Source organism: Coturnix japonica, chromosome 8, assembly GCF_001577835.2.
Source record: "Coturnix japonica isolate 7356 chromosome 8, Coturnix japonica 2.1, whole genome shotgun sequence".
In the NCBI taxonomy this organism is placed as follows: Eukaryota; Metazoa; Chordata; class Aves; order Galliformes; family Phasianidae; genus Coturnix; species Coturnix japonica.
In genome coordinates this window covers 23,643,395-23,661,997 of record NC_029523.1, presented here as the reverse complement: position 1 = coordinate 23,661,997, position 18,603 = coordinate 23,643,395, and the positions used below count along the sequence as shown (strand labels likewise).

The 18,603-nt window shown below is 42.7% G+C and overlaps 1 protein-coding gene across 8 annotated transcripts in view; it reads right to left on the bottom strand.

Moving 5' to 3' along the window:
* Positions 1-18,603, bottom strand: part of FGGY (FGGY carbohydrate kinase domain containing) — a 264,828-nt gene that overhangs the window by 181,561 nt on the left and 64,664 nt on the right. For all 8 annotated transcript variants that reach the window (XR_001556977.2, XR_001556979.2, XR_001556981.2 and 5 more), the window contains one exon: positions 8,392-8,456. The gene's annotated coding sequence lies outside the window, so the exon portion shown is untranslated. The remainder of the gene's footprint in view (positions 1-8,391; positions 8,457-18,603) is intronic.

The following is an 18,603-nucleotide window of genomic DNA, read 5'->3' as shown; positions in this document are numbered from 1 at the left end:
GGGAGTGTAAATCTTCAGTGAGTAACACAACAATCTTACTCCTGTATCTTACTCAAATTGTCTCAAAGATTACCTACATTCACTGAACTACATTCATCAGGTTACTACTGGCTTCCAACACACCAGGTAAAACATTTCCATTTGGTCGTAGTTCCCATTTCAAGTCAATCTTCATTGACAAACAGCATTTCTTATTTAGAAGGTGGACTTTCTTTCTTATTTAGAAGGCAGAGCAGATCCAAGTGGATGAAGAACCATAGAGAAAGCTATTTGTGCCTATTGATAGCTCCCCACTGTTCACACAAAGACTGAATAAGCAAGTAAATGCATCTGAGCAACAAAAATAATACAGTTATGTTGGTCATCAAAAATGCTCTTCAATTTTTGTTCTTTATTTACATCTGCCTACTTACCTTCTACAAGAAATCTTGAACGTTGCTTACATGTATCAAATTGTTTTTAACATACTATAAGAAACAGAGAGGAGTTTGAACTTCCCTGAACATGACCTGAAGGATTTGTGTTTATCTGGACAGAAAGGAGCATACCTTTTGAAAGATAAATGATGTGACTACAGAACCAGTTATAATTAATATAGCGTGGACTCATTCTCTAAGGGAGAAAAAAAAATGAGAGAGAGTTTATCACCATGAAATACTAGCCACAGCTTCGATAGAGGATGAAAGAAAAAGATTAAGACGTGGATTGTGGTTCTTGTTCAGATACACATCTTCAGAGAAGTACATTTCACCTAATAAGTCATTTTTGCTCCATCAACCAACCGTTAATCTCTGGTAATGGTGTTCCAAGTTACTGACTGAGTTGAAATAGGAGAAAAATGAATGCGTCGCACAGATGCTGGATACCTGCAGTTGTGAGGCTGTTGACACAGCGGAGGCTTGGTGCGCTCCTGCTGCAGCCATGTTTCCTGCTTCTAAAAACATGTTCTGTTTGAAAAGGGGCGACTATGGGCACACATGTGCCGTTTATAGCTAGCTTTGTGCCAACATAAATCAAGACCAAATGCCATCTCGGTGACATAATGTAAGACTTATGCTTAAGGGAGTCCACAGTCACAAGTAAGTGGGTTCCAAAGTAATTAATTTGAGGAGTCGACTTACATTTCCATCTCACAACCAGACAGACTGCCTCGTGGTTCCCTTGGCTTCTTAGTGTCAGACTCCCCAAATTTCACTCTTCCATTTCCTTCACTTCCTCACCTTTCAGGGTCAGGACTTAACACAGTAAAGGGAAATGAAACAGAGACAAACAAAACAAGCTGTGAACAGATTAAAGTGATGTCTGACGTCAAGAGATGCACAGTTCCTTCTTCAGCTACAGGTAAGAAGTAGCAATCATTTTGTGTCTGCAGCTCCCAGTATAACCAAAGCTTGAGAAAAAAATGGAAGTTTTCTCAACACATCCTGAATTTTAAACAAGCTGCAGCCTTTTAAATGAATTCTATTTTATGTTCAAGTCAGCTGAATTCTAGTATGTGATTATTTGCTTAGAAATAGTCTGAGATGTAGACAGAAACCTTCCTACACTTCCCTCAGCCATTGGTGCTCTAAATGTACAGCCTCTGAGGCAAAGATGTTTGCAGAGTAAGCCACAGAAACATATCCTTCTGCTTGTTGGAAAGGATGGATCAGCCCACTCTGCTGTCTGCTAAATGTCTTCTCCTGAGCAGGACTGAGAGAACTACCATCAGACTGTGACTCTCACAGAACTCCTGCTCTGGCTGCATTATTTACACACCCATCTGCTCAGAGGAACTAACTTGCTGGAGTCAGGGTCCAATTCCTTCCCCAGAAATATCAGAACATTAACTCTTACTGCCTTCAGCGGAGGCTGGATTAAAAGCAAGTGACGAGACATTCAATTAGTTGTGAGATAACATGGCTCCTCTAGAAGCGGGGCGAAGAGATGTTTTATGGGATCTAATTAGCTGTTGCTTACCCAGTTTATGTATTCTTTCCTGAGTCAATGGGCACGAGGCCATTTAGCAATTCATGGGATCAGCCTTAAATCAGGAATTCCCACATTTTCATGGCAGAAAAAAGCTGGAACAGATTCACAAAACCAATACAAAGGTAATACAGCTATGTCCCACAACATTTGTCCCTATAATATGCTCACAGCTCATTGAGGAGGTCAGAGGAATCATAGCATATTTTTGCAGATACTGGACTATTGTTAAACTGTGCTGTTTCTATACTCATTCCAGCAATACTACTGTGAAACCTGTTTCTATCAGGCAGCCTATTTCAGTCATTTTGATTTTTAAAGAAGAAAGGGCAGCGATAACAAGGATGTTGCCAATGAGACCTACTCTGGATCATTCTAAATGTTCAACACCACTTTCTGAAAGGATTTCAGCTCTGTTTCTGATCTACTCTGATGAATGCGCAGCATGTGAAAGGGCTGCCTCAACACTTAATGCTTGTATCTCAGAGAGATCATCATCATAACATGATCAATACATAATGAAGGAATATGAGAAGTCAGTAAGAGAGGTCAGATCAAATGGACATGGTGAAAAAATGCCCTCCAAAAAAGAATATGAAAACAGGTGTCAGAGCGTAAAAGAGCATGGCAATAACCCTTCCTGCTGAGTATGTATGCACATAGCTAAAGCTTTACTAAACTACTAACCAGCATGAAATGAAGGATCCTCACTCCCAGATTATTGAATTTTTTCTCCTTTCTTATTTTTGGTCCTAGGAAATAAGTTTTCAGAAAATGATGCCTTGGCTTTGAAAATTCTAATGCAGTTTGCTGAACATCAGTAGCTTTTTCTTCAGCTGCTTCAACAGGGATACAACATTTCCGTGATGATGAAGATCTGAGGGAGGAACTTGGTTTTTCTCTTTTCTGGTTACACTTGGAATTCTGCTGTGCTTGCCATGCATCTGGAGAGATGCAAACAGTGGAAAAATTATGGCTGGAGGAGCTACTCAATGAAATAGAAAAGTGCATGTGTATACTCATATGGAAACAAAGGAACATGCACAGGGTTAAGTTTGCTATAAGAATTTCCCTATTTCAGAGGAGGAAATGTAATGATTATATGATTTTAATGTTTATGCAAAGATAATGAACAGGTAGAATAACTGAACAAAGCCATTAAACAAGACTAAACTCCCCAGACACGGTTACACAGTTTAACTTAACTCATGCTTATATAGGACTCTCTTAATCATGTCTGAAGACAACTCAGACATCAGAAAAGTAAAAATAAATGTTCTGAGTTTTAAAGGGTGGGTCTGCAGCTCAGGGATGACGTAGCTTTTGAACAAGTTATTCCAAGTTCAGAACCAAAGTCGTCTGCTACAAGGCAAATGGACAGTTATTCCAATTCAGAGACAAAAGGGTCCTGAAAGAAAATGAACTGAAGTAATAAGCTGCATCTAACACAGTAACAAATGAGGTGAGAGTAGGGCAGTTACAATGAGTATGCAAGTAGGAAAGAAAGAGATAATGGAATTGATGATTGTCTACATTTTATTTACTTTTTTAGGAAGGGAAATGTGTTCTGTCACATCCTGACTCCTGTTTGCAATATCATTTTGCAGCTCCCAGACTTACAGACAAGTTAGGAAGAGAACACTCTTACTGTGCATGTGGTGGTAGGATACCCTGTATCAATGTGATGATATCATATGCTAGATGAAAGATCTCTCTGGTCCTTCTCATATCTGTGGTTGTAACCACAACCAAAAAGTCCAAAAGAAGCAAAAGTTTGCGATAGGCACCTATTGGTCAGTCTGCCCACCAAGAGATTTTCTTGCATTTTTCAGGGTTCTCCTGAATGATGCCTGATCCAGGTGATAACATGTAGCGATGATACCTTCAGAAGCTCCTTAATCAACATCATAATCTGGATTCACCACCAAGCTCCTGAAACTCATACGCGTGCAGTTCAGAGAACCTCCTCCCAAAGCATAGGGAGGTCCCCAAAAGGGGTGCACAGAAAGCCCCAGCACTGAGATACTTAACTGGGGGGAGGTGGCGGTGGCAGGCAAAAATGTAAGTATTTTCCATGTACTCTCAGCTTGCTGGTGAGTTCTTGACACAGATCTTAGAAGAGGTTTGTATCCAGATTGTGACTCCTCATTTCCCTACTTCTCTGCACCTACCAGATGCTGAGCCCAGGTGGTGCACTGAGAGCCCACTTTCTGGCTTCCCTGCAGGAACTGACTTCTGGCTGTACAGAAGTGCTTCAGTGAGGGGCAAAGGAAGAGGAAGCAAAGGCTGCTTCCAGCAGTAGAAAGGGCAGGGGCCCTAAACTGGTGGTTTTAAAGCTGGGGAAAGAAGTGGAGCAAATCCAAAGAGTATGTAGGACAACACAGGAAAAAAAAATCTGGAGAAGTGCTGATATGGTTCCTTAGGTCAGTGTAACCAGTAAAAGACCATGCAGTTAAATAGGAATGAAATCATGGCTTGAGCATTGATTTTGTGCCACCAATAAAATCCTGTGGGTGTAGTCATTTAAACGGTAGGCTTTGCCTGGCTTTTTCATACTTTAGAGTACATGCAGTCATTCTAGCCAGGGAAATGATTTATGAGGACAGAGCTAAATGCTTATTGCTAGGTTAAACAACAATAAGGGCAGACACAACAGCCTACAAATACCCATAGGATTAAATGTCAGGGAGTGTGAAGAACTGTCTTGAGCAGTAAGATAAATGTGCTAAGACAGAGGTGCACTGGCTTGTGGTACACTTGCCCAAGGAGCTGAAGTTTTGTTGGTTGTGACTTAACATGGGCGAAGCACGAGCAAATAAAAGGCAAGGAGTGATTCTGCCTTGCTGTGCAGGTGAAAGGGTTTACTCAAATCTGCTCCACATTCAGCTCAGCTCCACTTCTCCACCACAGCAGAAGAGATCTGCAGTGCTAAGCAAGGTATAGGAGTTCAAGACAGAATTCTGGAGACATACTGCAACTGCCTTTCCTATTATGATTTTTTGACAGCAGCAATTACAAACCTTATTTCATCAGGAAAGTTTCAAGTTGATTGTATAAATGAAAAAGTCACATAGCTGCTATTGCAACGAGTAAGCACACAAGATCACTCATAGCTAGAAAGACTATCCACCACAGCAGTTTCACTACAATTAACACCCAAACTACCTTGCACGGAGGATGTGTTAACATCACACCCCATTTTGCGCCCACTGTAGCCCCTGAAACAGCTTTTCAAAGAGCCTGAACTTCATTTTGTGATGAGCACCTCTGTGAGGGGTGAGCTTGAGGTAATGTTTCCAGGAGGTGAAGATTTCAGCAGGGGCATTGGGGAATGTGCTCTATGGGCAAAACTGCTGCTGGGGCTACACTGAGAAAGAACCCAAGGAGAAGGAAAGGAGAGTGAGGTGAAAAATAAATGTGCTGGGACAAAAGAAGCACCAGTGAACTTTGTTTCACAGTGTAGTATTGCAACCGGGCAGGGTCAGGAGCAAGAGGTTACAACTAGCGAGGTGGAGAGGTAAAAAGAGATTGCCTCTGGATTCATCAGATTGTGAAATTATTGCCTCACTGAAGGAAATACATACAGGCAAAGGGGAGAAGCAGCTGCTACAGACGCAGTAATGAATTCTGGTAAGTGGAAGGTGAAAGGAAAACTAAAACAAAGCAAATGCACCACCACAGGAAACAAATGTAACCCTAAGATACGCTGTATCTCCCTCCTTTCTGGCAGATATCTTTCCCAATCACTGTGAGTTGTCTGTGTGCATACATTGGACGTTTCCTTTTCTGTCTGCTCTCACTGGGATGCTGGATCACCAATGAATGTGTTACTTCCCCCTGGGCTGTCAGGAACACCATGTTCACCTGACTCCTGAAAAACCATCCCAGCACTGGGCACCCACTGAAAAGAAAGAAGAGACAAACTGTTCTTTGGCCTCTTGTGTTTATGAAGAAGCCGTGCAAACTGCTTGTGAACACCAAAAAACCTTTTTGTAGAGGAGCTACACATGGCTGATTCCCGAGGAGACAAGAGGACTGAGTGAGACCCAGGGAAGCTGGGGAGGGATTTGCTCTGGCTGAATGTTGGGAGGTGTTTCTCTTGATGGCTTAAGTGGTGTCAATACAGAACACTGAGCAGAACAGAAGACAAGGCCGAAACGAGATAGAGATTTCAGGAGTATCCAAAACCATCCTGTAGTTGGTCTGCCTTCTTAAGGCCAGGAAAAAAGCTGAGCATCCTGGAGGAAATTTCACTCAAAGTCTGATTTCAAAGCATTTTTCCAAAAGACGAAGGAGTATTCAGGTACAAAGAACCAAAGCAGACAACTCACCTTCAGCTCCCTGTTCTTTTGGTCAAAGGTTTACAAGTGGTAGGAAAAAAAATTACTGAGGAAGAAGAGCCTTATAATTAAATCCTTAATTTGTGATTCAGGTTCTTCTTCTCACTTGAGCTTAATGCCCATAAAACAGTCACAACAGGAGGTGCCCTACATAAGTGTAAACACCATGATGCTTAAAGGTACACAACAGGCGAGTTTCACGGTGTATCACAACACACCACACTAAAACCTGAGGTAGGAAACAAAAAGAAGAATTTGTTTTGTGAATCTTTATTTTTGTCTGGAATCCTTTTCTGGATGCTTCTGGCATCCCATAAGGTTGTTGAAACATGCCTGCTGTATTTTTAATTGTCATTTTAAATGCCAAAACCCAGAAGTCCTGCTTATATTGTATGCGAACACAGTGTCTGCTTATGTTCAAACCCTCAGGTGCTTTAAATAACTCTACTGTACACAGAGAACGTTGTTCATTTTGTTTTTACAATTTTTGCCTGTGTAGAAAGAGCTATAACGTCTTGAGAACATAAATGTATGTTCATAACCACGGAGCGAGATCACAGCTGGAATCTACCTGAGCCTTGGATCACATTTCAGCAGTGGCAAGAAGCGAAAGAGCAGCTTATTTCTCTGTTTAATTTACAAGAGCTACAACTGGAACGGCACATACTAGACTTACTGATGTAACACACAGGTGAGTGTGTTACAGGTCCACCTCTGTGCCGGGTCCCCAGGGAATACTGGGCTGTTTCAGCCAGACTTAAGAGCCGTTACTGCTGCAGCCCTGGAGGAAGCTGGTCCGAAGCCTGGTGAGCTAGTAAAGGTGGCAGCTGCCATAACAGACTTCTGTGCAGGCTACAAATGTGGGGCATAAAACGGGGCTCTTTTTATTGATTCCAGTGAGTTTCGTATCAAGCATCCATTGTTCTGTCTTGAAGCATAAACCATTACAGAGAATTCATAAGCAAATTTGCTTTTTTCTTTCAAGGATTAAACAGTAGCAGATCATAATTTCCTTTAAATGCATCTATTATTCATCCGTATTCATAAGTTTTATTATGAGCTGCAAAACAGCATATGTATTTTTATACTCGGTTCCAATCTGTTCCCTACTTGTGTTCTGCAACATCCATTTTCAGTTTAGAAATGACTGGTCATGAATGTCACGGGATAATATGTGTTTCCCGAGTAAAGACACAGACGAGTACCTGGCCTATGTTCATTTTACACATTAATTTGCTGCAAATAATCTCACACACAGTTTTGCCACTTCCTTTCTGTAGGAATCTCTGCAAGCATGTTGGCATACTGCAGCTTGCAGAAAGCTGACATGTAGTATTTATGAGCAGAGAGGAAGTAAATTAATTTCAGTGTTTGATTCAACGTAAGAGGAAAGGTTTCTGTAGTATTCATTTACCCACAGTACTAAGAGAAGGCACAGTCCCTCCTCTATTCCAGCCATATTACCAGGGAAGAAAAGTTCTGCTGAGTTAGAAGTACAGACGAGGGGTTAAAGAAAGAGAAGCTTCATTTCCTAGTGTGCACCCTGTATAGCAATCCTGTAACAGCTGTCATTATTTGCAGCATGCACGGTAGAGGGATAGGTGGAGAAATGAAGCCGTGCACGTAAGGTAAACACCCTTCTCTTAAGCAACCACCATTTTTTCTAATGATATGTACAGGGATCGTTTGGGCACTTCCTTCCCTTGAAGTCTGGGTTTCCTGAGAGGAAGGAGAGATGAAATACAGGAACAAGTGGTTGCACATCATTTCCAGCAGTGTAGTAGACCTTCCTTATTAACACTGGTTTAGAAATGACATCTGAATCCCCAAACTTCCTGATGTTCTCCCTTTGAAAGGAGGGATGATGGGGAAGGAGATGGGTGGAGAGGGTGAAGAGGTGGTTCTGTCCTTTTAAAGGCCTTTCAGGTACAACAAAACTGCTCCCATACTCTTAAATCTACCATAAAAAGTAGGTTGCAATACAAGTGGGAAATACAAGGAAATGTTTCAGCTAATAAAATGTGCTGGACAGGCACCAAAATTCTGCTTGAAAAGCTGTTTATAATCAACGATGATTACTTACAGTGTTGCTGCAAGACCATTGGAGGACTTAGAGATTGAAGGGTACCTGGTTCATCCAGATGGGACCTGGAAAACACAGTCATGAATCAGTAAACACCCACAGCAAACAACATGTCTTTTATGAGTGCTATTAGAAAAGGAGGAAAAGTCCAAAACCAGACTGATGAACTGCTCCGTGACCAGAGAAAGTAAAATCTACCCTGTTCACTAATTCACTGCTGATATAAGAGAAACAAATCAAATCCACTTGATAAGAACGTCAGGGTTGCGATACAGATCACTTTTAAGCCTCTGAAAGGGTTAATGGGACCCAAGAGATAATAAATACATTATGCAGCTGTGTAGGTGCCGGAAAGATGAATATAGGTTGATTTTTTAAACTTAACCTATGCAGAGTGAGTCATAATCTGCACCTCACCTCATTCAATAAATGGGTCTTTAGAAAACGAACCCACTGAGAATGGGCTGCTGGCTCTCAAAAAGCCAAGCACCCTGTTCTCCTGCCTACAGCCTGCCCAGCTGTAAGGATCCAAACAGCTGTTCCCCATAGGTTAAAGTGTGGTGGCAACAATAGGATTAAATACACGTTGATGGGGTTACTGTATTTCTCTTATAAGGTCGAAAGGTTTGGCTGAACCAAATGCTTTTATATCACGAAACATTCATCCTTAATCATAAATGTGCACGATTCTCATCACAGCTGCTCCTGTGCCTTCTAACAGTGTTTCCTCATTCAATTATGCTTCACTCACAGTAACTTTTTAATTAATACCTTCATTAGGAAAACCTTGAAGGTTTAGATAAATAACATTTGTTTTTGTGCATTTCAACCACAAGTTTCTGCATGAGGGAGATCTCACTATTTTCTAGTCACCCAGGGAAGGAAAAGCAAGGAGAGAGGAGGTCGACGTGTTCACAACATCTCTGCACTGAGGAGACAGAATAATAATCTTTTGTTGCATAGGAAAATAATGCAAAACAAAGTAAACAACGCCCTTTTGTTCTGCACAAGAAAGACTGGGCTTTAATAGTCTTTAAACGAGATAGAAAATTTCCATCCAAATGGAACCATGGAGTAGGTAGACACATTACAACGTTTTGGAGCTCAGTGATTAAATTTAATACTGTGCCAAACAGCGATTAGTTGATGAAGGGCATTCATAAATGGAACAGAAACAAGGGAAGTGTGGCTCCAGTCTAACACTGGGCTTCCAGTACACTTTGGTGCTCAGCTTTTTACTTTAATAACAGGGTCAAACGAAAGTAAGTTTAATTTGATTTATTTCCCTAAGGAAACTCAGTGGAATTGTAAACACAGGCTGACTGGTACATATTACTAAAACTTCAGCTTCAGGGTCAGATCCAAGAAAAGGGTTTAGGTGCCTACTGAAGCGCAGCAATTTATCCTTTTCTTCAGCATTTTTCCAGCTCACTAACTCAATCCCCCTGCTCAGAGTATCGGTTCACATGAGCCCCATTATTAGGTACTGAATTCCCCCAACTCAGTGTGCAGGCAAAGCAGCATCCTAATTAAAGCTTCTGAATCCCAGCCTCAGAGCTGGGTGCCTGTTTCCTTTATGGATCTCCACCTTAGTACATCAAAATCCTTCACTGAGCCCAATGCAGCACACTGTCCTTAACACTCTACATACGTGACTGATGATCCAGGAGAACAGGAGCACAAATCCCTTTTAACTTATCTGTGTTCTCTGCTAAGCCCATTTAAACCCAGCAGCAAGCATGTGGTGTGCAGGGAAGGCAACAGCAATGCACAAGCCCCACACACATGGAAAGATCAGGTCTGCTTCAGCAAGGAGTCACTGCTTTGGCACCCAATGAAGAATTACTCCCCGACCTCTGCTAAGTGACCTTTGAAGAACATGAAATCTTCACTTCAGTTTCTGCTAAATGAACTGTTCCAGCCCATCCCAGCGTCTGAAGTACCAGCATCTGAAGTCTCACATACACCAAAAACATGAACTGAATTAAACCATCTGTGTAGACTTGACTGCCCTGACACAGCTCTTCTCTGCTTCCCTTTCTTTCTTCACCTATTCCTACAGCCCAACAGGAGAACATCATCATTTTAACTCAAAAGAAGTCCTCTTATTTTAAAACCTCTTTTGGGTCAGATTCTGTTCTTAGCTGCAGCAGCATAAATCTGCTGGTTTTTCACGGGCCTTTTCCAATGACATTTTGATGTAAGCAAGATCAGAATCTCGTTTTGGTGAGAAGCCGCAGGGTTTTGCTAACGCTCAGTTGTGGTACAGGTCACGGATTCTGGTGAAGTCTCATCTATTTATTCAGAAGAGAATTCAGAGTTAAGAATTCCAACAATAGCAACATGATTGTTAAAAATGATAAAGAACACAGAATGTCTCAGGCACTTTGCTTAATATATGAAACCCGTTCATTAATTAACAACAGCTAATCACCATGAAGCGTGTTATACGTGCTAACTAAGCTGCAACTATCATTCCAAGAATATAGAAAAGTCCAGGAAAAGTTCACTTGGAGTCTTTATTTAGCACCTCAATGAATGGCTCCTGTCAGGATCCTCCATCACAGGCAACTTCCCTGCCTGCCAGGGGGCCTGGGGGCTGTTATCATTGGGGGCAGGTGTGATTTGTACCTTAGAAAAGCTCCAGGCTTATTCTTCATGTATGATTTGTGTTCCGGGTGATGGTAAAAGGTAAATCTGAGAGGATTTCTCCACTATGACCGAATGCCAAGAAATGGAGCAGTTTACTGGAACAGCAGCAGCTTCTACTGTCTTTGAAATGATGGTATTCACAAGGAAGGTAAGGTATTTTATGTTCTGTAAAGCTGAGCTAGACCATTTTGGCAAAGAGTCTGTCTGCCTGCCGAGGGTGGGGTAAGTATTTACTATCTATATAATCACTTCCTACTGCGTGTGGCTCAGGTAAGTCAAATAACTATAGCCAAAAGAGCCTTCGGTCGAGACTGGTAGAAGTCTAGCCTGTAAGTAAATACATCCCTCTGCTACACAGAGCACATCCTCCATCATGTGATGTCTCAGCCATTTCCTGGTACTGCCCCTCCAACAAATACTTCACTTTATCTCCCTCTGATTGTAACATCGGCAGTTTCACCACTGAGGTTGCTGTTGCTGCACTTTCTAGTGTCAGTGGCCTGCTGTGAACTGGAAAAATACCTACCGAAAAAAACAGTCAAGCTCTTGAATGATACCAAAGGCTCTGTCTTTCTCTGCCTTTTTTGTAGCACACCGGGCAGTCATCCAGTTTGTCAGCTCTGCTTGTCCTGCTCCATACTGAACGTCTCCGAATCCAGCCCTCACTAACCACCAGGTTTTCAGCAAAAACCGCAGCAAAAGATCAGCTTGCTGTGTGTGATCAGCGTACTGCACGGCTTTCCCTCAGCCTGAGCCTGGGTGCCTTACATCTACATGCGTGGATTGTGTTTGTTCTGGCACCCGGTTGGGGTAAAAGGCCTTGTATGTGTGTGATGGGGTGGTAAATCCCAAACTCGGCAAGAGTTCAGAGGTGCTGCCTGGCACAATGGTAAGAAATAACTCATTTCTGGCTGAAATGCTTAAAAAAAAGGTAAGTAAGCAGGATGGTAAGTAGTAACCGCTGGCTCCTGGCCAGCTCCTGCACGCATGGATGGAGCAGGCAGCCCTTCCCAATGGCAGATCCCACTTGTGTGCTTTCCTCCGGCCTAAGCAACAGTCCCCATATTGCTGCTGGAAAGGACGCAGTGACTCTTGAAAAGCTCCTGCAAGTATTCAGAACGTATCTGATAATGGCATGGCTTTGTTCCCCATAAATTGTTGTCTATCTCTGAAAGTCAAAATCATTCTGTCAGACTGAAGCTGAACCACAAAAAGAGAGGAGCAAGGAGATCCTCCAGATATCAGTCAGCATGACCGAGAGATGTCCAAGAGTTTCATAATCCTCTACTGGAAACCAAGTCAGCAAAACAAAAAGATGCTCACAGACTCCAGTGGGGTCTGGATTAAACCAATGCCTTCCAGGGAACAGCTCGATGAATCCTGGCAGTTTAGAGCTTCCCCCTTCAAACTTGATTTCTGAAATTTAATAGGTTAATTAGCAGTTCCACCGCTAATGAAACTTGTTGCTGTCCACCCTTCACAACAAGCATACTTCTGTAAAGAACGAATGGATGCCAGTATTATCACTAAACATATTTGTACATTAACACTGCAACTGTATGTCATACAAAAGTACCCTGATTTTGATCAGTACTCCGAGTTTGATCTTCACAGGGTTATCCCAGTTGCTTCACCCCATAAAATAAACCACAAACACAATACTGAATGAGTCAGAACACACAACTGGCTCCAAGAGAAGGGATAAATGCCTCAAAGAGTCCAGCAGCCAGAAGGCACAGTGCAAAGCTAAAGGTGCAGCAGTGCATGGTAGCAGCTGAATGAACAGGGACTGAGGAAGTGAAGAATATTTTTCTCTAAAGCCTCCTTTTCCATGCTCCTCCATCTCCCAGCAAGGCTAATGACTGTTACAGGGCCAGACCAGTGTCTGAGCTGGGAAGCTGGGAGATCCCAGCTGCAAACTGAGCAGTGGCCACAGGCTCTGGCACTCCTTCTGGTCACAGCCTTGGAAAGAGCTTCCAATGGACTTACACAAAAAGTCCTTTCAGGAGTGCTCCATAAAATACGTCTGAAGAAAGACCGTTAGGAGGAGACTTGGTTTGGTTCTGGTCTCTTCTGTTTAGCTCAGGTGTTGTTTTTTCACACACAGAAACACATGTACGGACTTAGTGCACCATACAACGCCTCACTAAAGTCATCAAATGGTGGTTACAACTTCATCCAAGATCAACAAAGTCTTTTTCCACAAGTAAGCCTTTGTGTTTGGGAAGCCTTTGCCCTGAATTTTATTGTCTCCCAATCAACTAGCAGGTGCTCTGCAGTCGGGCTCGAGCTATTTAGGGGCAGCCTGCACTGCAACTTCCCAAGCTGGCAAGCAATCCCTGCTAGCAGTTAGGTACTGGAATGGGTAAGTTTTATCCAGGCAAACAGAAACACTCCCAACAGGAAAAGAAAGGGGAGGGGGAAGAGGGAAAATGATAGCTTTCTTAGTTTCCATTTCATATTCTCTGTGTTGGCATAATAACTCTCAAAGAAAAGCATGAGGCTTCCAAAAGCAGACGCTGGGGCAAGCTGACATTATCCAGCGGTTGTTCTTCAAAATTTCCACTTTTGTTTAGGCCAACAACACAGTTTTCTGGTTGTATATGTGATACTTTCTACACTTTCCTAGATGAATGTATGCTGTTAATACCAAAACCATATAATTTGGGGCAACTTGACATTTATTTTTTTTTATTTCCCTGGAGAAAGAACGTTGAGTTAGGAACAAAAAGGAAAAAAGCCAGATGCCAGATGTGTCATCTTACACTGTAAAGCCACACCAGAATTTTCTAAGCCATGCAACTGCTCGTTTGTCTGCCATTCTCATATCACAGTTGTAAAGTCTGTCCCAAGGATCAGTGCATTGTATGGCACAAAAGGTGATGTTTCTCACACAGGAGCACTGTACATATGTATACTGCCATACAGGAGATCAAGCAGCAGCCTCCCATCGCAGCCGCATTGAAGCCTGCCACTCCCATTGGCAGAGGGCACACAGTGACGTGTGAATTGAAGGATATAGTTCAGCTTCATTCTGTTAGCTTGTTAGGGATGGTCTGTGCAAGCGGCATCACTGGAAAGAGGCCTTTTGGTCACCAAGTATTCATAAGCTCTATGATCTCCTGGATGTACAAAGTAATTCTCGTTCACTGAGATGCTTTAATATTCCTCAAGAGTGAAAAATATGCCTGCATAAGTGCTACGTTTCCAGGCAATGATGGAATTATATCCTTCGGTAGACTGTGACTTTACTGTAAGTGTCATCGTTTCTGCTGCTGTGATGTTTCAGTCAGCAAAAACAAAACTCATAGCTCTTCTGCTATCCCTTTTTCCCTAATGCCAATACAGAAGAACTGGCACTGAGTGACTTTTACATTTAATCAGAACTATTGATATTTATGGAGCTTGTGAACACATTTACAGCAGAGACAAAGATGTGCTCATAGACAGTGCTGGCTGTGTCAAAGGGACCCTGTCAAATCCAGAAATAACACATATATACTGTTACAATAATGAAAACGGAAAGCATTTTTACTGTGCAGTCTCAGTACTTGTTGTATCAAGTCTGACCAAACAGCTCTACCAGTGAGAACCAGCAGGGCTCCAGAGACTCTTCCATAAGGAAAACCACCAAGTGGCAGATGAGCCATGGCATTCAAGGTGAGGCTGGACCATGCTCCAAGCCCCTGATCGAAGTACAGATGTCCCTGTTCATAGAATCATCAAAGAATCATAGAATGACCTGGGTTGAAAAAGACCACAGTGCTTATCCAGTTCCAACCCCCTGCTACATGCAGGGTCACTAACCATCACACCAAGCTGCCCAGAGCCACATCCAGCCTGGCCTTGAATGCCTGCAGTGATGGGGCATCCACAGCCTCCTTGGGCAACCTGTTCCAGTGCGTCACCACCCTCTGTGTGAAAAACTTCCTCCTAATATCTAACCTAAACCCCCCCTGTCTCAGTTTAAAACCATTCCCCTTTGTCCTATCTCTATCCACCCTCGTAAAATGCCATTCCCCTTCCTGTTTATATGCTCCCTTCAAATACTGGAAGGCCAGAATGAAGTCTCCCCAAAGCCCTTATTGTCCAACCTAAACAAGCCCAGTTCCCTCAACCCTTCTTCATAGGAGAGGTGCTCCAGCCCTCTGATCATCACAGTGGTCCTCCTCTGGACCTGTTCAAGAGCTCTGTATCTTCCTTGTGCTGAGCCCCAGGCCTGGATGCAGCATTGCAGATGGGGCCTCACAAGAGCTGAGCAGAGGAGGACAACCACCTCCCTCTCCCTGCTGGCCACTGCTCTTTTAATGCAGCCCAGGATATTCATTGCAGAGGACTTGGAACAAACGACCTCTAAGGGTCCCTTCCAACTCAAATGATTCTGTGATGTTGTGGTTATGAATTCTGCTGAAAGATGGACAGTGTCTTCCCACATAGAGCGGGACGTTCGCAAATATATACAGATATCTGTATGTGATCTGCCTTTGCTTGCACCGAAAATGATGCACAAGCAATGAACAGCAGAGGATGTGGCAGCTCACACTGCCTAGACTGCGCAGGTCAGCAGGTGCAGAGCCTCTCTCACTGAAGACCGACTCGGTATCAGTTATGCAACAGGTTATCAGCGTGGGCTGCTTCCGTACGGGTCATGACTTGTAAGAGTGGAAAAACTTGTTTTGTAGTAGCAGAGGGATTTTCCTGAAGTAAGTTAAATAATATTTAATGAAAGCCTGAAATTGCTGGAGCCGCTCTGGAGTGACATTAGCAGAGCTGAAATCTTTAAGCTTCTTTCACCTACCTCAATCCAGAAAACCGGTGACGATTCATTTATGTATTCAGTCTGTGTTTACACCAGAAACTCAGAACTCATTTTCTGGATCCCTCAATCCTTCAGACAGAGAAATCTGAAAATTTCTCAAACCACAGGAAACTTAAAAATAGCGTTTTGTTCCAGCACAGCTACACACTGTTGTTCTTGAAATCTGGGTTAGAAAATACTTCAGTCTCTAAATGAGCAAGGCCTGAAGTGGAGTGTCTCTGATACTACATCCTTTATTTAAACAATTAACTCTGTGAGCAGAAGATTCACGGAAGCCAGATTTGCCATTGATTCTGTTCCTCGAGATTAATCCCTAGGTGGATCCCCCAGTGTTTAATAAGCATTTCACCTCTGCTGCCATCAGGCCCTGGGTAAAGACAAAGGCACCACAATGGTAGACACAAAAAGGGCCTCAGCATGGCTCTGCATTCAGTTTCCTATTTTCACAAAACAAGGTTCTTTTTTTATCCACACCTCTGTTTGCTTATTTGCTTGAAACTGAAGAACAGGCTGACAAATTGCTGGTGGGTAAATCCAGATGTTTCTTCAGCAAATGATGGCACGTATTCTTTGTGCCACTCCTGCTTTATCATCCAAGGGATGCAGGTGCCAGCAGCAGCTTTGCAGTGCTGCACAGGAGCACTCTGCAGTGCTTTTTAGGATTGCTTTCAGAAAAGCAGAATACAGACCTCACGTGGCACAAAGCAGCAGCTCCCCACTGAAAGCAGCAGTGCTGTGTCTGTTCACCCTGCATCCTCACACTTACAGGGGCTAACAACACTGTTTCCCCCACAGGAGAGAACTTTGGTGGACTGACCTGAACTCAATTAACAGCTCCAGATTTGGACTCAAATGGATGCTACTGAGGAACATTCTTCCCTAGTAAATATTCCTGTCAAAGTGTTTTATTAGCCTACACAGCAACTGCAGCTGCCTCTTCTCTCCCTACCTGAGCACATTTGCACTTAGCATCTTCTTGGCCAGCAAAATTAGAGGCATTACATGTTCCAGCAGTGAGAATTTGGAGAGACTAATAAAACAATAAAAGCAATAGATGTGTCACCTTCATCCACTTCAGGGACCTATATTTATTTAATATGCATCTGCCTATTTCAAGCACTCTCCCAGTAATACACGCTTCTTTCCTTGCCCCCCTTTTAAACTTCTATTGCAGTTTTTCAACATCTAAGGGGGAAAATTTCCATCGCAAAGATGCATAATTAATAGTATTTTCAATTATAGTTTGCTTCAGAAAGATCCAGAAGCATGTGGACTGAACATTTCTTCACAACTCTTCTCAAGTGCAGACTATTAAGAGTGGTCCTTAACTGTCAGGACACAGTCTATGGAATGAAGAGGTAATGACGTTTTGTTTCCACTGTTGGTGGACCAGTCTCGGAGGAGATCTGCTATCTTTTGGGAATGTTTCCAGTCAAATCCATTCTAACCACATTTGCTTTAGTTGGTTCTGCTTCAGGAGCTGCAAGTAGCTGGGCTCCAGCATTAAATAACTGCGCAGGAAATAGCAGAAGGTTTACCATATACAGGCTGGGCAGGGGTGGAGCAATAAACCAAACTATAAATAAAGCAAAGCTTGGTTTGAGGACATTCAGATTGGTTCCATCTTAATTAGGAGACACATGAGCTCCCAATGCTGGTGATTAATTTATCTCCATTGAAAACACATTCAAACATTTAAATGCTACGCTGCTTCAGAAAGGGATGTACTGAGAAATCAAAGCTAAGTGCCCCTAAATAAGGAACCAATCAAAGGCACGTTCTGCAAACTCTACATTTGAGCCCACATTGTTATTTGAACAATAAATATCTTACTGTCTCCCCATCACACTCTGAAAGAATGAAACCTACTCCACATCTTAACTGGACTGCAAAAAGAAAATCTAGACAGCTCATTTATTGATACAGTGCAATATCCAAACAAGTAATTTTATTGCTATTAAGCAAAACGTAACAGCTGGAAAAATAAACCTCAAGCTATCATGAGAGTTCAGCTGCACAGAATGAAAGCAAAACGGTGCAAACAAACAGAAAAGGCACTTCCTAAGAAACACCAAGAATGGGGTGAGCTCTGGTGGCTCTGATTCCCAGCAGATCAATGTGGCTGTTGACTTTGGTGGTTGAAGTGATAGAAAGTTGGGTGGAAAAATGACCCCATGCAAGTAAAGCTGTACTGTACCTAATCCACTAGGGAAGAAAACTACATGAGACAAATGCTTGCTGAACTTCAGAGGAAAACAGGAGCACGGATGTTAATGTTAGCATGGGGTTTCCCTAGCCTGGAAAAAAAAAGGCAAAGAAAAGAGTGCCTGACCATAAAAGTTACTCCTATCATTATAAGTCTTTCCAGTTCTATTTAAAGACAGCAAAGGAGCCAACATGAGAAGCTGTGTTTTGCAGCTCTGCATAAACACTCGCAGATAAGGGTGGTACCAGGTGTCAGCTAGCCCTGCAAAGTCACTGAAATGTCAAGGATTGTTTTTCCTCTACTCCCTTTCTCTTTCCTCCGACTGGGAACTGCCAATGTTTATTTAAAAGATATCCCTTGTATTTGGCAAGAATGCCAGCGGGGCAGACATTAATGGATTATTATTTGGAACTGGAAGCCTGCCAAGGCGATAAGGATAGCCTGCCTACCCAAAGGCCCAAAGCCGTGCCATTAACAGTGGGAGTCAGAAATGAAATTGTCCTGCCAGATGCTCTGCTGTACTGGGTTCAGCAAA